This window comes from Canis lupus, chromosome 5 (assembly GCF_003254725.2).
Source record: "Canis lupus dingo isolate Sandy chromosome 5, ASM325472v2, whole genome shotgun sequence".
In the NCBI taxonomy this organism is placed as follows: Eukaryota; Metazoa; Chordata; class Mammalia; order Carnivora; family Canidae; genus Canis; species Canis lupus.
This window is the reverse complement of record NC_064247.1, coordinates 6,377,401-6,402,006: the sequence shown is the minus strand read 5'-3', so window position 1 is coordinate 6,402,006 and position 24,606 is coordinate 6,377,401. Positions and strand designations below refer to the sequence as shown.

General features: G+C 34.9%; 1 long non-coding RNA gene and 1 other non-coding gene across 2 annotated transcripts; one reads left to right on the top strand and one right to left on the bottom strand.

Moving 5' to 3' along the window:
* Positions 1 to 10,040: 10,040 nt before the first annotated feature.
* On the bottom strand, positions 10,041 to 20,310 carry LOC112671483 (uncharacterized). Its single transcript, XR_003143664.3, has 3 exons — positions 20,203 to 20,310; positions 13,905 to 13,960; positions 10,041 to 10,132 (listed from the first exon to the last, which is right to left on the bottom strand). It is a non-coding gene; the product is annotated as an uncharacterized LOC112671483 (long non-coding RNA).
* Positions 15,423 to 15,525, top strand: LOC112671579 (U6 spliceosomal RNA). Its single transcript, XR_003143707.1, has one exon. It is a non-coding gene; the product is annotated as a U6 spliceosomal RNA (small nuclear RNA).
* Positions 20,311 to 24,606: the final 4,296 nt, after the last annotated feature.

Sequence of the window (24,606 nt, the reverse complement as noted above, 5' to 3'; positions counted from 1 at the left end):
ATAGCCCTTTATTGGGTGATGTTCCCACTGCTCTTGAAAATTGTAACAACAGGTCTTTTCAATGGTAATCATGTCTTGATCTATCAGCCTTACTATATCTAAATAATGATAAAATCTACATTTTAAAACACCAGTCTTATTAGTAAAAAAGAGCAAGATACAAATTCATAATTATCAGTAATAAAGTAGATAATATCACTACAGATTCTACCAATATTAAAAGTATAAGAAAATATGAACAATTTTATGCTCATAAATTTGAAAATTTCAGTAAAATGGACAAATTACTTGAAAGAAACACACTACTAAATTGTCTCAAGAAGAAATACATAACACAAGTAGTCCTATATCTATTGAAGAAATTTGATCTGTGCTTAAAAATCAGCTTAAAAATTTTTTAACCATGAATCAAAGCATTTAAGAAAGAAATAATACCAATTCTACACAAACATTTCCATAAAACTGAATGGGAATGTACACTTTCCAATTCATCCAATGAGATCAACATTATCCTGATACCAAAACCAGACAAAGACATTACAAGAAAAGAAAACAATAGATTGATTATTTATTCCTCACAAGCATAAATGCAAAATTCTAGACAAAATTTTAGCAAATCAAATTCAACAATATAAACAGGATAATATAAGTGAAGTTTATCCCAAGAATAGAAAGTTGATTTGACATTAAAAAAAAATTGATCAGTATTATTCCCATATTTACAGTCTATATAAGATAAACAATACAATCACCTAAAAATATGTTGAGAAAGCACTTTACAAAATCCAACACCATTTTATCTCAAGGATAAAAATTTGGCTAACTAGAAATAGAAGGGAAATCCCACAATTGTGAAAAACTGACAGCTAACATCACTCTTAGTGGTGAAATATTGTATGCTTTCCTCCTAAGATCAATAACAGGATAAGAATCTCCATTCTCTTCACCTTTCAGCAACAATATACTGAAGATTCTAGGCAGCACCATAATGTAAAAGAAAATATTCAGATTAGAAAGGAAGAAATAAAATTGTTTTTTATTCTCAAATGATATAATTACCACATATTAAATTTGAGAGGATCTATGAAAAAGCGATTAGAACTAAAAAGTTAAACAATTTTGTAGATTTGCAGCAAGTTTGTAGGATGCGAGATCAATACACAAAAATTAATTGTACTTTTATGTACTAAAAACAAATCATCAGTAATTGCAGTAATTGAAATTTTAAAGGAAATATCATTTACGATAGCATCAAATATTTGAAATACTTTTGGATACATTGGTAAAAAACACAAGACTTGTGTATATATATATATATATATATATATATATATATATATATATATAAAACTAAAAAGAAAACTATAAAACGTTGCTGATAGAAGATCAAGGATTTCTAAATAAGTAGACAGTTACACATTAGTTATGGGCCAAAAGATGTCAGGTCACCGCTAAATTGAAATTTATTGCTATCTCAGTCAAAACCCCAATGGGATTTTTTGGTAAAAACTGCCAAACTGATTCTAAAATTCAAATGGATATACAAAGGATCTAGAATAGCTAAAACAACTTTAAAAAAGAAAAACAAAGTTAGAGGCATTAACATGACCTGATTTAAAGACTTATAAAGTTATGTCATAGTATTAAGTATTATACTATAAAGTATAGGGATCCCTGGGTGGCGCAGCGGTTTGGCGCCTGCCTTTGGCCCAGGGCGCGATCCTGGAGACCCGGGATTGAATCCCACATCGGGCTCCTGGTGCATGGAGCCTGCTTCTCCCTCTGCCTGTGTCTCTGCCTCTCTTTCTCTCTGTGTGACTATCATAAATAAATAAAAACTTAAAAAAAATAAAAAAATACTATAAAGTATAAATATTAATTAGTTAAGATGATGTAGTATTGGCATCAAGATAGATAGAACAATGAAAGAGACTAGAGTCCAGAAACAGAACCACACAAATGTGAATAACTGATTTTCAACAAAGGTGCAAAGGAAATCCAGTGAGAAAGGGATAAACATTTTAAGAAAAGATTCTGAAAAAAAAAAAGAAAAAAGAAAAGAAAAGATTCTGAAAAAATTCAATGTTAATGTGAGAAGAAAGAAAAAGAAAAGAATTAGAAGCACAGAGGGGGGTGGAAGAAAGAGAGAGAGGGAGAGAAAAAGGAAAAGAGAAAAGGAAAGACTTTCATCTATACCTCATTCCAGATTAAAAAATTATGTCAGTGAATGATGTACCAAATATAAAACCTACAACTGTACGACTTTGGCAACAAAACATAGGAGAAAACCTTTGTGAGTATGAGTTAAAGATTTCTGACTTACAACATCAAAAGCATGATTCATGAAGTAACAAATTGATAAATTAGACTTCATTAAAATTTAAAAGTTCTGCTTTTTTTGGTTGAACTGTAGTTGACACAGTATTGTGTTAGTTTCAGGTACACAACTCAGGGATTTAACATTTAAATTCATTAGGAAGTGATCACCATGATACATCTAGCTACCCTCTGTTACCATACAAGTTGTTACATATTATTAACTATATTTCCTGTGCTGTACAGGGTATCACCATGCCCCGTTTGTTTTATAATTGGAAGTTTGTACCTTTTATGCCCTTTACCTTATTTCACCTAAAAAGTTCTACTTTTTGACAGGTACCTTCAAGAGAATGGGAAGACAAGCCTCAGATATTTGTGGAGATATCTGCAAATCATGTATCTGATACCATACTTGCACTCAGAACCTATAAAGGACTTCCAAACTCAATAGTAACAAAACAAAACAAAAATAACAATAATAGTAAAAAGAAAAGAAGTGAATGGACACTTCACCAACACTACAGCAACAAGTGGAAAAACTAGAATTTCTATACACTGTTGGTAGAAAGGTGACATGGTACAACTACTTTGGAAAAACAGTTTGGCAATTTCGTCAAAATCGAATGTATGTACAACCATTTCGCTCCAAAGTGTTTACTCCAAAGAACTGAAAGCACATGTTCATACAAAGATTTTTGCCCACACATGTTTATAGCAGCTTAATATTTAGTCCCAAACAGGAATCAACCCACATCTTTATTGGATAATAGGTAAATGGGTAAACAAACTGTTGCTTGTATAATAGAACACAGTTCAGCAATTAAAAAAAAAAAGCATCCCCTCTTGATGCACTTTACAACAGAGTTGAATCTTAAAATAATTGCATTTATTTAAAGAATTCAGATAGTAAAGAGTAGATGCTGTATCGTTCCACTCAAATGGAAAGTCTAGGAAATGCAACATATGATGACAGAAAATGAATCACTGTCTGTCTAGGACCAGGCTGGGCTAACGGTGTGGAGGAGCCAGAGAGAGGGACCGCAAAGGGTTAAGAACAATTTTTTGATATTATGGAAATGTTCACTATCTTGATCGTGGTGACAGCACAGATGTCAGAATTTCCAAACTGTCTGTTGCAAAAGGATAGTCTACAAGCAAAGTCGTTGCGCTCAGGCTTCATAGCAAGTTCAATTGAACTATTTCAAATAGTAAATATTGTCTCTTCTCTGAGCTGCTTCAGGAAGTAAAGACAGAAAGGGCAAGCCTCGGGTCATTTAAAGAGGCTAACAGGATCTTGAAACAACACTCGGGAAGAATAATATGAGAAAGGAAAAAGATAGGTTGTCCTGAGCTGTACAGCAGATCAATGTCTCAGCTGTGGGTCCTCTGCGGAGAGAAGGGACCAAAGGGACGTTCAGCAGCACCCCCTATGCAGCTAGATTTACAAGGGTCACTGCATTACTCTGGCTCCAGGGCCAGGGGCGGACCTCAGCTCCCCCCAACCACACATGCTCCAGCTGGTGTACTCTTGAGGTTTACCAAGCAACCGACTGTTTAGAGACAATTTAACTGTAACGAGACCTCATAGCTAAGTGGTCTTTTATTAGCCCAAATGGAGTCCCATGCATCAGGAGGGGCCACTTGCCCCCCAATTCCTCCCCAGTCCTTCCCTATTAAAGTGAAATACGGCTTTAATATAGTCACACCTGGGGGAAGTGCTCTCTTAGCAGCCCTGGATGCCCACCCTCCCCCATTTAGGATTGCCTCTTATTTCTTTATTCCTCAGGGCTTGGTTTGGCAGATTTTCGAATGATCAGATTAATTTTAAAGTCAATAGAAATGCAGCATATGAAGAGCAAAATCACTGGCATTTATGTGCTTTGGAGCTAACATTAGTCATAATTTAAGTAGAAAGGGGAGAAGAGAAGAAACAGAATAAATAACCCATGAAAACACATTTTAGAATTTCTTTATTCAGCATATGTTTGGGGAAAACGCAGGATAGAGGACTCCATGATATCTAGGTTTTGATGTCTCTTGGGCTCCTGAAGCATGGAAAAAGCAACAATGAGCCCAAGCCCACTGGTCTTAGTATCTGTGGGAACTGCATGGAATAGGAGCTAGAGAGACAGTAAGTAATGGGAAAGGTCCAAATCTCAACTCTGATCCCTGAGGTAAAGTAAGTTACCAAAAGTAGAAAACAGAGTCATTCAGGGCACATATCTCGCATTAAAATGTTTTTCCAGTTCTCCAAAATCACTTCTCAACCCTTACAGACTTGGACACATCCAGCCACCTGGGGACACACAGAGCTCCACTGCATGGGGCAACGAAACAATACATTCAGATCCAATATATGATTATTTCCATTCTCAGTCATGTTAGCAAAGGCCTTCCCAAAGTTATCCCCATAACTTCGGGAAGGACACACAGCTCTCTCTCTCTCTCTCTCTCTTTCTCTTTCTCTTTCTCTCTTTTTAAAGATTTTATGTATTTATTGATTAGAGACACACAGAGACAGGCAGAGACACAGGCAGATGGAGAAGCAGGCTCCCTATGGGGAGCCTGATGCAGGACTCGATTCCAGGACCCTGGTCATGCCCTGAGCCCAAGGCAGACACTCAACCGCTGAGCCAGCCAGGCATCCCTCATTTTTTGGGGGAGGGAGGGGGAGGATTCCAAAGTCTATGCATCTCATGTTTAAGCTAGGTAGTCAGAGTATGAGGATACATACATTCTCTTTTTTTTAGAGTTTCCTGACGTGTCCTTAAACTGAAGCTGGTTTTGGTATTTCCAGCCTCCTCCTATTTTGGAAAAAAGTCAACAGTATGGCCAGACTGAGTCACTCAGTAGCTCCCCAAGTCCACATTTTGCATGATCAAGTATCCTTTGCATATTCAAGATATTTATATTCCTGAGGAAGTTTGGATCCAATGACCCATATCTTCAGTCCATCATAACTTATATGGTTGTGAAGTTCAAAATATCACCCACTCCCACTTTAATATCCCACTGGGCTTCGTGGAGATTCAAGGTCTATAGGGACCAACAAAAATCTTTCTGCTGTGCCTTAGGGAATTGCTCTAGTTGACTTCTCCATAAATAGCTCAGTTCTTGCTACAGAGAAAGACTACAAGCAAACAGAAAACAAAACAAAACAAAACAAAACAAAACACTGGTGAAATTCAAAAACTCTAATTCCAACAGGAGAGACAGGCAGAGACAGAGACAAAGACAGAGATAAGGAGACAAACAGAGAGAAAGGTGCCATAAAGAGAGGGGGAGAAACTTTTCATTTACTTTCTGGAACTTAAGGCTAAATTCCACACTCCATTTTTTTATTTCAAATTTAATATATGTTTTATTTTTTCTGTAGTGTTAGGGAGGTATAATTGACAAATAAAACTGTATATTTATAAGATATAAAATGCGACATTTTAATATATGTATCTATCATGAAATGATCACCACAGAAAGCTAATTAACAAATCTTTTATCTAACAGTTACTTTTTTTTTCTAGTGGGGTGAAAGCATTTAAAATCTACTCTTTCACCAAATTTTAAGTATGCAATACATTATTTTTTTTGCAATACATTATTAACCATAGTCACCACTGCATACATTAATTCCCTAGAACTTACTCATAACCAAAAGTTTATATCTTTCGACCAATTTCTTCCCATTTCCCCCAACTCTCAGCTCATGGTAAACAGTGTTTTACTGTTTGTGATTTTGACTTTTTTATTTTTTTTTTATTTTTATTTATGATAGTCACAGAGAGAGAGAGAGAGAGAGGCAGAGACACAGGCAGAGGGAGAAGCAGGCTCCATGCACCGGGAGCCCAATGTGGGATTCGATCCCGGGTCTCCAGGATCGCGCCCTGGGCCAAAGGCAGGCGCCAAACCGCTGCGCCACCCAGGGATCCCGATTTTGACTTTTTTAGATTCTAAATATGAAGGAGATCATGGAGTACTTATCTTTCTTTGGTTAATTTCATTTAGCATAATGCCTTCCAGCTTCATGCATTTTTTTTTTTTTTTTGCAAATGACAGGATTCATTCTCTACTTTTTTTGTGGCTGAATAGTATCTCATTGAGCATATGTACCACCTTTTCTTTATCTCTTCATCCATTGGTGAGCTCAGGCTGCTTCCATACCTTGGCTATTGTGAATAATGCTGCAAAGAGCACAGGGAGTACAAATATCACTTTGGTAGCCTGATTTCATTTCCTGTGGATAGATATAATCAATAGTGGCTTTGCTGGATCATATGGTAAATTCCATTTTCAACTTCTTGAGGAATCTCCATGCTATTTTCCATAGTAGCTATACCAGCTTACATTCCACCAACAGTGTACAAGGGTTCTCTTTTCTTCACATCCTCACCAACACTTACTATACTTTGACTTTTTGAAAACAGCCATCCTAACAGGTGTATGGTGCTATCTCATTGTGATTTTTATTTGCCTTTCCTTGGTGATTAATAATGTTGAGTACCTTTTCATATACAGTTGGTCATTCGTATGTCTTTTTTGGAAAAAAATATCTATTAGATCTAGTGTTAAATTAGGTTTTTGAGGTTTGTTCGTTTGCTATTAAGTTATAGGAGTTTCTTGAATATAATAGATTTTAACTATTTATCAGATATATTACAAAGTCTACTGGTCATCAGAGCCAGGTGATTAAGGAAGTGCCCTCTGGGTGGCAGCCCCAAAAGCTGGGATGCCCATATGTATGTATGCATTTGTTCCAGGTAGATATTGGTGAATTGGAGCAGGTTACAGGGAGATTGGGGAGATGGTGTCTGCTAGATTCCCCGGTCTGCAGGGTGGAGAGCAGTTTGTCCCTAGATGAGTCAAAATTCAGAGCCTGACCCTCAGGCTGCAGCTTATTCTTTTCCTCTTTAATATTTTTACTTATTTGTGAGAGAGAGAGAGAGAGAGAGAGAGAGAGAGAGAGAGAGAGAGAAAGAAGCAGGCAGAGAGAGAAGAGGCTTCCCTTGGGGAGTCCGATGCGGGACTTGATCCCAGGATCCTGGAATCACGACCTGAGCTGAAGGTAGAAGCTCAACCTCTGAGCCACCCAGGTGCCCCAGGCTGCAGCTTTTAAAATACTCAATAGGAAATATTGGGACATGAGTATTTTTGTCTGCTCCCTCTTCATTGAGCCCTGAGCTCTAGCCATGAGAGTCTTCAGGGACTCGTTAAAAACAGTTTCTTTGTGGGACGCCTGGGTGGCTCAGTCAGTGAAGCATCTGACTCTTAATTTTAGCTCAGGTCATGATCTCAGGGTGGTGAGATTGAGTCCTGCATCAGGCTTCCAGCTCCTCACTGGGCCTGGAGACTGCTTAAGATTTTCTCTCTCCCTCTCCCGCTGCCCCTCATCCACCTCTAAGAAAAACAAATTAAAAAAAAAAAAAAAAAACTGTTTCTTTGTTTGCTAATCTTGGGGATCTTGAGAACCCAAGAGGTACTGGCTTTCAGAGCTATGTGTTTTAGGAATCAATCCTCAAACATAGAGGACTTTGCTTTCCTTCATTTTTTTTTAATTTTTTATTTATTTATGATAGGCACACAGTGAGAGAGAGAGAGAGAGAGAGGCAGAGACATAGTCAGAGGGAGAAGCAGGCCTCATGCAGGGAGCCTGATGTGGGACTTGATCCCCGGACTCCGGGATCACACCCTGGGCCGAAGGCAGACGCTAAACAGCTGAGCAACCCAGGGATCCGGGACTTTGCTTTCAACCCTACCTCTTTGACAAGAACCATTTCACATATTTGTGTCTATTAATTACAACATACGACTTTCAGTACAAAATTCATAGTAGTGCTTAGTATCCTTTTGGTTGTAAATAATAGGAAATCTCCCCCAAACTGGCTTATGTATAAAGCAAGTTTATTGTTCAAATTAGTATAATTCAAAAATAGCACTGAATTACATTATGCAAAAGATAAGGCAGATTGACAGTCTTTTACTTTGTATTTTAGGGGTTTTGCACTTGGAACAGTCTTCTTGGAGATATGTAAATATCTCAACTTCTTCATTTTCTTCTTTTTTGTCAAAGGTTACTTTTTCAGTGGGACCTTACCTAAGCACAAACATTTCCTGTTATTTTTTTAATTCGAATTTTGGTATAATCCATAGATCATAAATTTGCCCTTTTTAAGATAATTAAATAATTTTTGTTATATTCACAAGTAGATGCAGCATCACCACGGTCTATTTTGAATATTTCATTACTTCAAAAAAGAAGTTCTGTGCCCTCTAAATATCACTCTCTTATCTGCCTTTCCCCCATTCCAGCCTGAAGCAACTGTGAATTTACTTTCTGAGTCTACAGATTTCCCTGCTCATAAGAATGAGATCGTATAGTGCGTGGTCCTTTGTGACTGGCTTTTTGCACTTAGCATAATGTATTCAAGTTTCATTTTTATTCTAGTCATCCTAGGGGTAACTCCTTGTGGTTTTGATTTGCATTTTTCTGATAACTAATGATACTGAACATCTTTTTTATGTGTTTATTGCATATGCTTATTGATCACTTGTGTATCTTAGGAGAAATGACTACTTAGATTCTTTATCCATGTTTTAATTGAGTTAACTGTCTTCTTAGTATCATTAGAGATTTCTATATTTTTAGATACAAGGCATATGATCTATGCCTTGTATCTAAATCAGGCATATGATCTGCAAATATTTTCTCCCATCCTGCATATTGTCTTTCTATTTTCTGGGTGGTGCCCTTTGAGGTGTAAATTTGGTTTTGATCAAGTCCAATTAATCTATTTTTGCTGTTGTTGTTGTTGCCTATGCTTATGGTGTCATACTTGAGAAATTTTTGCAAATTCAAGGTCATGAAGATTTATCCCTAAGCTTTCTTCCAGGAGTTGTATAAAAGTTTTTGCTCTTATGCTTAATAATGTGAATAACACATAATATGTAATTTTTATTATGATTTTCTATATAGTGTAAATAAGGGTCCAACTGCATTCTTTTGCTTGTGCTTATCCAGTTATCCCAGGACCATTTGTTGAAAACACTATTCATTCAATATTGAACAGTATTTCTATCTTTATTGAAAATCAACAGTATTTCTATCTTTATTGAAAATCTTTATTGAATCAATCAATCAATCAATCAATTTCTATCTTGATTGAAAATCAATCAATCAATCAAATCAACCATAGATATGTGGTTTTGTATCTGGACTCCCAGTTTTATACACACACACACACACACACACACACACACCCTTCTTCCAGTACCACACTGTCTGGATTACTGTTGATCTATATGAATTTTGATCAGGATATGTGAGTCTTCTCAATTTATTTTCCTTTTTCATAATTGTTTTGGATTTTTTGCATCCTTGTAATTCAGCATAGATTTTAGAATCAGCTTGTCAATTTCTACAAAGAAGTGAGCTGGGATTATTGTAATTGTGTTAAATCTGAAAATCAGTTTAAGGAGTATTGTCATCATAGCAACATTAAGACTTCCAACATATGAGCGTGAGATGTCTTTGTATTTATTTAGATGTCTTTAACTTCTTTAAACAATATATTATAGTTTTCCAGAATATAAATTTAATACTTTTTTTATTAAATTTATTCCTAAGTATTTTATTCATTTTGATGCTAATGTTAATGGAATCAATTTCTTCATTTATTTAATCTTCTTGTTCAAAGCAAGTACATAACAAAGCAATTGATTTTTGTATACTGACCTTATAACCTGCAACCCTGCTGAACACATCCATTAATTCTAATATTTGGTGGATTCCTAAGATTTTCCATACAAAATATCAGGCCATCTGTGAATAGAAATAGTTTTATTTATTTTAAAATTTGAAATAATTATTTATTTTTCTTGCCTAATTTCTCTGGTTGGAACTTGTCTTGTTCCCATTCTGAAGGATAAATCAACCAGTCTTTCAACATTAAATGTTTGCTGTGGGTTTTTTATTGATGCTCTTTAGCAGGTTGAGGAAGATTTCCCATATTCTTACTTCCTTTACTGTTTTTTATCATGAAAGAGCTTTAGATTTTGTCAAATATTTTTCTGCATCTACTGAGATGATAATGTGAATTCTGTTTCTTGTTCGATTAATAAGAAATATTACATGAATAGATTTTTCAGATGAAAATCAATTTGCATCACAAAGATAAATCCCATTTGGTCAGGGTGAATAATTCTTTTTATATGATGCTGGATTAAGTTTACAAATATTTTGTTTAGAATGTTTGCCTCCATATTCATAAGAGATATTGTTCTGTAGTTTTGTTTTCTTGTGATGTCTTTGGTTTTGTTATAAGAATAATAGAATAAGTTGCAAAATCTTTCCATGTCTTTGATCTTTTGGAAGTGTTTGTAAAGAATTGGAATTAATTCTTCTTTTAAAGTTTGGTAGAATTAATGGCAAAGCTATCTATAATAGGTCTTTATTTGTGGGCAGTTTTTGTTTTGTTTTGTCTCATCTCTTCCCTTGTTATACGTCTATTCAGATTGTTTATTTTTTCTTGAGTTGGTTTTGGTAGTTTTTGTCTTTATAAGAAGTTGTCTATTTCATCCAATTTATCTAATATATTGGTATACAATCATTTATAATATTTTTGTAATCCTTTTAATTTTTCTTAGGTTAGTAGTTATGTCTCCCTTCATTTCCAATTTTAATAATTTGAATCTTTTCGTTTTTTTAGGTCAAATTAAGTAAACTTTTGTCAATTTTGTTGACCTTTTAAAAAAAACAGCCTTTGATTTTATTGATTTTCCCCATCATTTTTCAGTTCTTTTTAAAAATTAATTTTTCGGGGGGTGGGAGTGAATGGGTGACGGGCACTGGGGGTTATTCTGTATGTTAGTAAATTGAACACCAATAAAAAAATTTTTTAAAAATTAATTTTTGCTTTAATCTTTATTTTTCCTTCTTTCTCTTGCTTTATATTTAGTTTGCTATTCTATATGAAAGGTTAGATTATTGACTTGAGATCCTTCATCAGTTTCAATATAATCATTTACAGGCATAACTGCTGCTTTATTTTGCATTTAGTGAATATTTTCTAATGTAGTATTTTAATTCAATTAATGATCTTTTTTAATAGATTTTTGTATTTTCTTTAGTGGTTGTTCTAAAGTCTACTATATATGTCTTAAATTGTGAAAATCATCTTAAAATATATACCAACTTAATTCTAGTAATATGCTGATATATTATACCTATATATCTATTGTACCTTCTTCCTTTTTGTTACATTATATATATTCCATCTATTAATATTACAAACCCAGCAATTGTTATACATTGTTATAATCACTACCATCTGTCATCATTTCCTAGTCTATTACAATTTTTCTCCTAGACGCTTCCTTTGTATTATTATTGGCAAATACACTGCACATATTTTACATTTCTTAGCCTGATTTTTTTTTAAGATTTATTTATTCAGAGAGAGAGAAAGAGAGACAGAGACATAGGAAGAGGGAGAAGCAGGCTCCATGCAGGGAGCCTGACCTGGGACTCGATTCTGGGTCTCCAGGATCACACCCTGGACTGCAGGTGGCACTAAACCGCTCCACCACCAGGGCTGCCCTATATTACATTTCTATGTAATGTATACATACATTGCATGTACATAGACATATAGACATGTACATGCATAGACATGTATATTACATGCACATAGACATAAAGTCAATGTATATGTTATAAGCCTAAGAATATATTATATACATATGTTATACAATTGCATTTCCAATCAGTTTAGAGAAAAAGAGTATTTTTAGTGTTTTTATAATTACATGGATGCTTTCAATTTTCTGTTTACTGCTGCTTTTGTTTATTTCTGTGCATTTGAATTACCATAGGGGGTCACTTGCTTTCAGCTGAAAGAAATTAACCTTTAGTATTTGTTGTAAGGTAGATCTGTTAGCATCAAGTTCTCTCAGTCTTTCTTATATGGAAAGTGTTTATTTCTCCTTCATTTTTAACAATAGTTTTGCGGCTTATAGAATTCTTCATTTATAACTTTTTTCTTTGAGTGCTTTAAATATTCTATCCCACTGTTCTTTCTCCATTGTTTTAGCTGAGAAGTTAGCTATTAATCTTGAGATTCCCTCATAAGTATTTTTTTCCTTGCTACTTTCAAAATATTCGCCTTATCTTTGACTCAGAACTTTTTTTTTAAAGATTTATTTATATATTCATGATAGACAGAGAGGGAGGGAGAGAGAGAGAAGCAGGCTCCATGCCAGGAACCCAACTCGGGACTCGATCCCGAGTCTCCAGGACCCTGTCCTGGCCCAAAGGCAGGGGCTAAACCATTGAGTCACCCAGGGATCCCTGAACTTTTTTTTAAAAAATTATGATGTATATGGTTATGGATCTTGACTTCATTTTTGCTTCCTGGGTGTGATATAAATGTTTTTAAATAAATTTAGGGAGTTTTCAGCTATCAGTTTTTCAAGTATTTTTAATTCTCTCTCTCTCTCTCTCTCTGCTAGCCTTCTGGAACTCCCATTACGTGTATGTTGATGTACTTAATAGTGTCCCCCAAGTCTATAACGTTTTGAGGCTCATTTTTCTTCATTCCTCTGTTGCTCATTGTTCTTCAGCTCTCATAATCTCTATCAATCTATCTTTAAGTTTGCTAATTCTTTCTTCTGCCAGTTTAAATCTACCATTCAGCCCCTCTAATAATTTTTTTTTTAGTTCAGTTACCATGCTTTTAAACTCCAGAGTTTCTATTTGGTGCTTTAATAATTTCTATTTCTTAATTGATATTATTTATTTGATGAGGCATTTTCTTTTAGCTTCCTTAAATTCTTTAATTTTGCTTTCCCCTAGTTCTGTGAACACATTTATAATTGCTACTTTAAAACTTTTCCTGTTAAATCTAATATCTAAAAAAAAAAAACCTAATATCTGATGGCTCATAAATTTCTATTGCCTGCTTTTATTGTGATGTTTGGGTCATATTTTATTATTTCTTTGCACATCTCATGATTTTTTTGTTAGAAAATATTTTAGATGATTTATTGTACCAACTTTGAATTCTCCCTTCCTCAAGTTTGTTTCTGTTTAGTTCCTGCCTGAATTATTTCAGTGAGGTTTACTCCCTCATCCCCACAGTGTTAAGACTCTGATATTGTGTCTCAGTGAGGTACATTTTTGGTTACTCTCATAGTCACTGTGGGATGACAGTGGTACTGCTAGGTTTCTCTTAAACTCTTTCCCTGCCCAAACAGTGCCATTAAACATCACCAATTGCCTACTAATTCTACTGTTTTCAACATTTCCCTAGGATATATATTGTTCTTTAAATTAACCCAAATAAATTGTGACTCCTCTGAAGGAATATTTTTTGAGGTGATATTTGTTCTGACTCCAGCTGTCTTATTCACAATTTCTCTCATGTAAACTAGCCATACTATAGTCTAAACTCAATCTTCATTAGATTCATGAATCTCCTTCCAATTTTCTTTTGCCACAGTTGTCACTGTTCTTGAAGGTGTCAGTAGAATTACACTGTTCTATGTTGTGTTGCAAATGCAATCAATTCCTTTAGGGAAAAAAAATCAAGAAGTACCTGTTTTATGGCTTGATTCTTCTTCTAGACAAAATCTCTGAGCCGAGGTTCTGGACCTGGGGGTAAAGATTATGGCAGTCATTTCTCTGGGTGACATTCTCACTCTAGGCTCTGAATAGTTAGTGGAGAGAGGTTAGTAGCCTGTTGGTATTCTCATCTTGCCTCCCCTGGCAAGCCTCCACTGACTCAAAAATGGGAAGGACCATCTGGGCCCCAATATTGTCATTATGCCATGCCCAGTGTTGAACCTCCATTCTATGAGTGGGGATTCAGCGGAAGAAAGGAGCCCTGCTCTCATTTACACTCCCCAAGGACCCAGCCTCAACAACAGGTAGTTAGCAGCAGGATGAGAAATGCTGATGTTGTCCTTCTTCAGGGAATGAAGCCCTCTGGCTGGGAGCTGGGTAAATAAGGAATGGTGCATTCTTGGCTGCAATAATCTGGAGTGGAGTCTCTGCCTTACTGGTAGGCAGGTGGGAGAGGAGTAGTCTTGGTTCAAAGTAACAGATGCTTGCCTTTCTTAAAGTATTTCCTTAGATTTTCTTAAATAAATGTGTTTTTTTTTTATTTCTTTTTTTTTCTTTTTTTCCTTTATTTCTTTCAGAATAAATAACAGAAGCCTTAAATGGTTAGTTTTTATAATTTTCACAATTTTCACTGAGTTATGGAATAGTGGAACTCCTGATGTGGGGCTGGAAATCAAATTTCATTTTATTATCTTATCTCATTAATTTTACCTACCACTATTATATTATTTATAAACATATATATATACATATATTTAGCACCTAAATATGCTACATATGTTCTAATATTTCGAATAGTATAATTTATTTTGCTTATTATGTGTCTATCACCCTCAGACACCAAAATATAAGCTCCATGAGCCTCAAATTAAAAACCTAGTCTCAGAAAATTTTCTGAGACTCAAGAGGCTTGCATCCATGAAACAAAAACAGAATACAATAAAACAAGAAATATTGAAGAATAATAAAAAGCTCTTAAAAATTCAATACACAAAATCAAAACTTAAAATTATCTTGAAAACATTAGTTCAAAAAGATATATGCCCTCCAGTGTTTATTTCAACAGTATTTATAATAGCCAAGATATGGAAACAACCCAAGTGTCCATCAGTAGATGAATGGATAGGGGGCACCTGGATGGCTCAGTGGTTCAGTGTCTGTCTTTGGTTAAGGTCATGATCCTGGGGTGTCTGGGTGACTCAGTCAGTTAAGCATCTGACTTTTGATTTCAGTTCAAGTCATAATCTCATGGTCATGAGATCAAGCACCATATACAGCTCCATGCTGGGCATGGAGCCTGCTTAAGATTCTCTTTTTCTGCTCCTTCCCCTGATCCCTTAGAAAGAAGGAAAGAAAAAGAAAAAGAAAGAAGAAAGAAAAAAAGAAAGAAAGAAAGAAAGAAAGAAAGAAAAAAGAAAGAAAGAAAGAAAGAAAGAAAGAAAGAAAGAAAGAAAGAAAGAAAGAAAGAAAGGTATCCAAACCAATGTACATCATGCTCACTTGGGCAGCACATACACTAAAATTGGAATGACACAGAGATTAGCATGACCCTGCATGAGGATGACATACAAACCAATGTACACCATCATAAAACTTCATTTTATCAAGGATAAAAAGAAGTTCTAAAATCTATACAATGGAATATTACTCAGCTATTAGAAATGACAAATACCCACCATTTGCTTCAACGTGGATGGAACTGGAGGGTATTATGCTGAGTGAAGTAAGTCAGTCGGAGAAGGACAAACATTATATGTTCTCAGTCATTTGGGGAATATAAATAATAGTGAAAGGGAATATAAGGGAAGGGAGAAGAAATGTGTGGGAAATATCAGAAAGGGAGACAGAACGTAAAGACTGCTAACTCTGGGAAACGAACTAGGGGTGGTAGAAGGGGAGGAGGGCGGGGGGTGGGAGTGAATGGGTGACGGGCACTTGGGGTTATTCTGTATGTTAGTAAATTGAACACCAATAAAAAATTAAAAAAATAAAATAAAACTTACAGAGAGAGGAAATATATGCAGAAAAATATTCACAGCCTTAAATCACAAATGAAATATCATCAGGCTTCTCAATAGCACTATTGGAAGTTGAATGGCATTAGAACAGGCCTTCAAGATTTTGAGTGAAATTGGTTTTAGACTAAAATTCTATAACTACTAACCTAACACATGTGAGGGGAAAAGAACAATATCTTCACATATAAATAAATCTAAAAACAAATGAGTGAACTAACTAAAAATTTCCATTCCTACTTTTTTGGAAAGGTTTCTGGAAATGTGTCCCAACAAAACAAAAAATTATATTAAGAAAGTGAATGAATGTGTTCATCTGATAAAAAAGAACAGTAAGAGAGAGTCCAAAAATGATAAAAATCACACTGGTGCAGTTAAGCGTCTGACTCTTGGTTTCTGCTTAGGTCCTGATCTCAGGATCATGAGATCAAGCCCCAAGTCAGTCTCCATGCTCAGCAGGGAGTTTGCTTGAGATTCTCCTGCCATTTACACACACACACACAAACACTCTCAAATAAATAAATGATAAATAAATAAATAATCTTAAAAACAAAAACATGTTATCAGGATGACAGCTGTGCAATGAGAAAAAAACAGTCTAAATTGTAAAAGGAGGATTGTAGTTTCTCTGAGGGAAGTCTTTAGGAGGAAATTGGAGTTGCAACATTTTCAGGTAAGATTGACCATGTGGAAAGTTTTATAAAATTATGATAAACAGAAAAAGAAAAGCATAAGTATATGCATCTGATAGACTATTATTGAAAATACACAAAGAACTCTGAAAACTCAATAAAGAAAACAAACAATGAAAAAGTGGGCTGAAGATCTTAAAAGACATATCAAAAGAGAAAATATACAGATGGCAAATAAGCATATGAAACGGTGCTCCATAGTATATGTCATCAGGGAAATGCAAATTAAAACAACAATTAGATACCACTGCACACCTATTAGAAGGAACAAAAATCAGAAAATTGACAACATCACATGCTGTTGAGAAAGTAGAGCAGCAGGAGTTCTAATTCATTGCTGGTGAAAATGCAAAATGAAACTGCTACTAGGAGGAAACTTTGGAAGTTTGCTACAAAATTAAACATATTCTTACCATATGATCCAGCAATTGCTTTCTTGATATTTACCCAAAGGTGTTGGAAACTTATGTCACAATAAAGACAAAACAAAATGAAACCTGCACACATATAGCAGCTTTATTCATAATTGTCAAAACTTGGATGTCCTTGAGTAGGTGAGTGGATAAATACATTCTGGTATGTGCAGACAGTATTCTATTCAGAGCTTGGATGAAATGAGCTATGGAGCCATGAAGAAACATGGAAGAAACTTAAAAGCTTATTACTAAGTGAAAGAAGTCAATCTGAGAAAGCTGCATGCTGTATGATTCCAACCCTGACATTTCTGGAAAAGGCAAAACCATGGAGACAGGAAGAAGATCAGAAATTGCCAAAGGTTGGGGTGGTGGGAAGGTACGATTATGTAGAGCACAGAGGGTTTTTAGTATGATACCATGCAGGACACGCGTCATCATACCTTTATCCAAACCCATAGAATGTCTAACACCATGAATAAACTGTGATGTAAACTACGGACCTAGAGTGATTATGATGTGCCAATCAAAGCAGTTTAATCAACTGTAAATAAGGTACCATTCTGGTGGGGGATATTAATAATGGGAAGGGTTATTCATGAGTTGGGGCAAGAAGTATATGGAAACTCCTAGCACATTCCTCTCAGTTTTGATGTGAAACTAAAACTTCTCTTAAAACAAAGTCTTAATAATCTGCTAATTGTTAACTAGACAATAATATTAGAAAAAATGTCACTAATTTGGTCATTCTAAAAACTTTTTTTTAAGATTTTATTTATTTATTCTTGAGGGACACAGAGAGAGAGAGAGAGAGAGAGAGAGGCAGAGACACAGGCAGAGGGAGAAGCAGGCCCCATGCAGGAAGCCTGATGTGGGACTTGATCCCCGGGACTCCAGGACCACGCTCCAGGCCGAAGGCACGTGCTAAACCACTGAGCCACCCAGGGATCCCCCTAAAAACTTAAGAAAGTCTTAAAAACAGTCTGAATCTGAACATAACTAATCTCTCTGGATTTGTGGATGAATGCAATATATTTTGCTTTAAAAACTTAGACACTAAAAAAATAAAAATAAAAAAATAATAAAAACTTAGACACTTAGGGAAGTGTGTATTGTTTTCAAAAGAAAAATGACTTGCAAAACAGTCAATAACCCAGCCTCCCCCACTCTTTCACCCACTTCTCTAAGCTCTAGCCATGCATAACTTGCCTCCATTTCTCAAACATGTCATGATCTCTCATTCTTTGGACTTCACACATACCGTTTAAACTTGTCTGTAGTGTTTATGTCACTCCTCCTCCATATGTTCCCATCATTTGTACTTGAATAGCTGCTACTTATTCTTGAGATCTTGGCTTAGAGATCTCTTTCTCCCTGAGATGTCTGTTGTATGCTTCCATAATAACTTATCTTAATCATTTATTCTTAGATAATTATTCTTTGATTTTCTGTCCTCTCCATTAAAATCTTAGACTGATAAGTGTACAGTTTTTCACACATTGCCTGGCACATAGTAGGTGGTCAGTAAGTAGTTACTAAGTATATGAATAAGTCTGTGAATGAGACATAGCACATTTTTTGCACTAGGAGGTTAGCCAATGAACTGAGGATTTGGTTAATAAGTATTTATTATATACCAATAATTTGCAAAGCCTGGCAATATAATGGCTAAAAAAATAATTTTCAAAAGCTTTCTTTTTTCTTCAAGAAGTTTTTATTATAATGGTGGGGGTGGAGAATATAAATTATTCTTAAAGATTTAAAAATTCAAGTGTAATTTGAGTCAGGACCAGCTACTTCAAGGTTCTATATTTTCCATTTCTTTTCTTTTCTTATTTCTTTTCTTTTCTTTTTTTTTTTTTTTTTTTTTTTTTTTTTTTTTTTTTTTTTTTTTTAGAGAGAGAGTAGGAAGAGGTAAGGGGCAGAGGGAGAAAGAGAATCTTGAGCAGGCTCCACACTCAGCATGGAGCTTAACACAGGGATCAATCTCACAACACTGAGATCCTGATCTCAGCTGATATCCAGAGTCAGATGCTTAACTGACTGAACTATCAGGTGCCCCAAATGTCCTTTATCAATAGCAGCAGCATCCTAAATATGAGACCCTATACAGTTGTCTTAAATTAGGATAGTAGAACTACTCTGAAATTAATATGTAAATTTATTTAGGATAAATGACTTAGCATCTGTGCATTCCATTGGAAGATAAAAAGTCTACCCTAGTAGAAAATAAATAAATAGATATAAAGAGCCAACATCCTAGTAGAAATATTTAATATTTAAATGTTCCTTAAATTTTGAGAGTTATAAGAAAGGTCTGAAGCACCACAAAGCTGGCCTTCTGGGTAAGTTCCTTTGAAAAGATAAGCTGATACACAAACACCTTTTTGGCCTTTGTCTTTGTCAGAATAAACTTCCTTCCTAGACAGATGGCAGGTTACTAAATGTCAGCTTAGCTTTGAGGCAGATTAATTCATATGGTGTCAACGTAAATAGCTGTTGACTTGTGGAAACCCAAATAATTCCAAGACAAAACCCAAATATTTTATTATAGGCAATTTTGCTTTCAGATCATATTTCCTGTGTTATTTTTGCACTGTGTTTTTTTTTTGTTATTACTACCAGTATTTGCATGTAAACAGGATCTCTGTTGCTTAGCAATTCATTATTTCTGTTGTTTCTTTCTAAACTGAAATTGGTTTAGTTCTCTAGGAGGGAAGAGAGCTGTTTGACTTCTCTCTCATGTACAAAATGTATTCCATTTTCAGATTTGAACATAAGTCTGTTTCTGGAACAATTCACTCAAATGTTCTTCAGACTTACATTTGTATTCCAATTCTCACTAGAAAGGAGTTGAAAAGATCACTATGTTTGGTTACTTTTACTTTTTGCCTCATTTTATTTGTGATTACTCTTTCCTCTCCACTTTCTCTTTTGTTTCTCTACTGGATCCTCTTCCAAAAACTTCAGAAATCAGATTTGATATGAATGCCTGAAATTGAATTTAAAAAAAAAAAAAGGTCAAGAATGTTAGAACACTCCCTTAATGAAATGCTATAAGGTTAATTAAGGAGGAGAGATACTAACAAAGTCAATGTACCTATGCAAATCACCTTATAAGAAATTTAGTTTAAAAAAAAAAGGCTACATACCAACAATGAACTGAACGGAGGGGTGCAGAATCATGGGTAGCAGCATGTCAGACACTGATAACAATAGAATCAGGAAGGTTAAGGCCCAAGAAAACAAAACGGGCTTTTCAAGCTATATTTGGAACAGGAAGATGATGTGAAAGGTAACTAGTTGGGAGCCATAATATAATGTTATCATAAGCAGAAAAAAGGCAAAACTACATAAACAGCATTTTCTTCCAGAAGAATGATGCTTAAACTGAAAAAAAAAAAAAAAAGATACTTAAAAAACCATGGTAAGAAATTTAAATAAGAGAGAAAAGAACTGAGGAGCTTTGAGCCATTTTTAGTAGATTCGTGCCTAGAATAATTTCTTCCTAGGGAATAGAAAGAATTTGGAGCAGTGATGGTCTATAATGCAATGTGTAATCTTGTGAAAGCGACAGGAAATTAGTAAGTTCCTAAAAGGTTAGGGATACAGATATGCTTTATTTTCAAAAGAAAAAAAAACAAAAACACCTGAGATTCTTTAACAATAGATTTACCATCAATCTCACAACACAAAAGCCACACATGAATTTCTGTTACTCTATTGTGATTGTAAATATCTATTCTGTTAAAGGCACTTTCAAAGAGAATACCGCGTTGCTAATAAGCCTATCATCCTAACTGATCCTGTCCTTGCATTTTTGTTCCTTCCTTCCCAGTTCTTACCAACACAAGTGTATGCTTTTTTTTTTTTTTTTTTGGATTTGTAGGTGGTAGGCCTACATTTTTAAATGCTGCTCTATAATTTTTTTAGTATATTAATATTATGTTTTTAAAAACTTTCTAGATTCAACATGCATAATTTTAAATGAATACATAATATCCTACCACATAGATATGTGCTAACTTAAGCATTCATTATTATTGAACTTTTTTTGGTTATAAATCACTCTGAAATGAACATATAAGGTATATCGGTTTTCTCTTTATTTCTTGGAAAAGTTTATTTGAACACATTCCCCAAAATGGGTTGAGGACATCAAAAGTTATAAACACTATATGGACCTAGACAGAGGCTACAAAACTGCACTGTGAAGTGATGACAATTTATTTTGACATCAGCATTATTTTATGGTTATTTTGGCGGCCCTGCGAATTATGGCTCTAATTTAATTTCATGGAAATTTTAATACATATACAATAGAATTCAGAGGTCTTATGTGTATATAAGTGGTGTTATGGAGGCTAACATTGTCCAATTTTAAACTTTTTAAATATGCCTTTATAAATTTTGTACATTATGGGAGTCTTAAAGTTTCTTTTTCAGTTTGTGTTTTATATTTTACAATATATTATGTTATAATGATTTTTCATATTTGTCTCAAATATAGTTTTTTGCCTTTCCTTTGAGCTATTTTCATAGGTTTTAACATCTAAGCAATTAAATCGGTTGGTTTCTTTGGTATTTCCTCAGTTATTTCCAAAAATTAAAACTTTTCTCTTGAAAATTGTTATATTACTCTATTTTGCTGATTTTTCTCTTTTTCATATACATAACATTACTCAATTGTTAAATAAGAAACTCTTATTGAAAAGTTTCAAGATATGAGTATAGAATTAAAAAGAAGTCTTCTCTGAACCATTCCAATCCTGATAGGTAAGTATCACTAACAAGTCTGTGTGATTATTTCTTTTTTTTAGTATTAATTTATATACAGGGGTGCCCGGGTGGCTCAGGCAGTTGAGAGTCTGACTTTGGCTTGGGTCATGACCCCAGGGTCCTTGGATTCAGCCCCACATGGGGCTCCCTGCTCAGCAGGAAGCCTGCTTCTCCCTCTCCCTCTGCCCCTCCCCCTGCTTGCCTACACCCTCTCACTCTCACTCACTCTCTCGAATAAATAAAAATACAAAAAAAAAATCTTTAAAATCACACAGTTCAACCTTATGTTCTTAAAAATACGTATATACATTTATAGATACATATATATTTTATTTGAGCATAGCTGATACCCAATGTGACATTAGGTTCAGGTGCACAACATAGTGATTTTACAAGTCTAATTCGAATGCTCTAACACTTCAATTATTCTCCACACACCCACACCCGCACAACCACACACACACACATGCACAAATATATTAAAATTTTATATTTACATGAATAGAATCAAACATATTTCTAAGACTTGCTCTGTTCATTTGATTATGTCTTCAGTCTCTTCACCCATCTCAGATTTTTCAGTGGTCACAGGGTATGAAAGACTTGCAATTTGTCTAAGCTTCCTCAATTCAAGGTTGTTTCCTGATTTGGTCGTGAAAATACCTTTGTAAAACTTTTTTTAAAAATATTTTATTTATTTGAGAGAGAGAGAACACGAGCAGGGGACGGGGCAGCAGGAGAGGGAGAAGCAGGCTCCCCACTGAGCAGGGAGCCCCATCCCAGGACCCAGGATCATGACCTGAGCTGAAGGCAGATGCTTCACCGACTGAGCGACCCAGGCTCCCCATCCTTTATATCACTCTTTGTGTACATACGCTACATATGCATGGGATAAATTCCTTGAAGTGGAGTTTTCGGGTAAAGAGTAAGCATATTTTAAATTCTGAAAGATAATCCAAGTTGCCTTCTTAAAATGTTTTATTGATTTGTACTCTCACCAAGTTGATATGTATATCAACTTGCCCTTTCTCTGTATCCTCACACACATTAGATATCACTAGCATTTAAAAATGTTGCTAAACCAATGAGAAAAATTCATACATACATGGTAGTGCTACATTCAGCAAGACTGTAGAAGACAACACCAAACCATCATTCCCAAAGTGTCCATTATGGGAAAAAAAATTGAATTAAAAAAATCACAAGTTTTAAGACAGCAGAGAGCTATGGATGAAACAACTCTAAGGGAACTAAATTCAGATATGGAAAGGCCCTTTTCAGGAAAAAATGACTTTCTTTTCAGGGAAGGATTATTGGTGAAACAGTAGGAGATCACATACATAGTAAGTGTTCGTGAATAATACATGGTTTGTCAGAGAGCTTGGTCCATGACCTTGAATTCTCCAACAATGTTACCACTTACTCAGAAAACAGAAGGTATGAACACAGCGCATCACACACAGTTCAGAGGAATAACTAATATAGCAAATGGCACACATTTAGGATTTAAAAGGACTATGATAACCTGGAAAATATGGGTTTATTAGAGACAAATCATCCATTTTAAATAAGTAAATCACTTTTAAAGAACATAATGCCAAAAATATTGGCTTCGGGACAATGAGATCTGGGCTCCGGAGGTTCTCTTTGGTAAAAACTCTGTGGCCAATAGTACTTTTTTTGGTGAAAAACAAATGCAGTTTTTTTTGTTGTTGTTGTCTGAATCTAACATCAGTTGAACAAGAATAAACTAATGAACATATTATGATGTCCAATATGGGAAAATCCCTTGAAGCCATTTTGAGAGTAAGGGGGCTATTTTATACAAATTATACTATGATAACTCTGAAGCTCTATCTCACTTGGTGGGTGAAAAATCAACCTGCATTCTTTTTGGGTTTTCCTCCCATTTCCTGGATTATACTGAAGTTCTTGGATCTGACTCAGGGCCAGGGTCCTATTAAAACCTCCCAACTCATTTATCCATAGACTTATTTCTGATACTCCATTGTTTTCATCTGCATAATCTTTTTAGGTTTGTATGTTGTGACTTCTGCTTCAAGTTGAGACATTTGAATTTTTGCCTAAGAAGAAGCTTTTTGATTTATTGTATCTGTGTGCCTGAGAAGGATTTTATTCATCTCCGTTTTTAAAGTATATTTTTTACCAAATAAAGAATTCTAGAACAGGAAACATTTTTTTTTTCTCTTTTGGTATCTTGAAGGTATCACCTATTGTCTCTTGGGTTTTATCTTTCTTGGGACATGCTAGTCATTATTCTTACTTTGGTTCTTTTGAAAGTAAAGTATGTATTTGTACTCTTGGCTTTTAAATTTTTCTCTTGGCTTTATTTTAGAGAAATTTTAATATCATGTACCTAAAAAAATTATGAATAGAGTTTGCTAAATGTTTTGAATCTGTGCTTTGACGTACTTTGTTAGTCTTTGAAACTGCTCTGCTGAGGTTTCTTCAAATATATTTCTGTCTCTCATTCTCCCTGCCTGTCCCTCTGGGATTCTGACTGTGGGTATCCCAATCCTCCTTAGTATACACCTCATATCTCTTATGCTTTCTTTATTTCCCATCCTACCTTCTGGCTGGCATTCAAACTATATACTTTCTGCTGCTCCGTCTGCTGGTTCCCAGATCCCGTGCTTTCCTGTCTAGTTTTCTATTAAACCCATGTACTGTATTGTTAATTTTGGTTATTATATATTTCAGTTCTAGAATTTCCACCTGATTCTTACTCATAGATTCAAGTAAATCCTCTGCTGAAA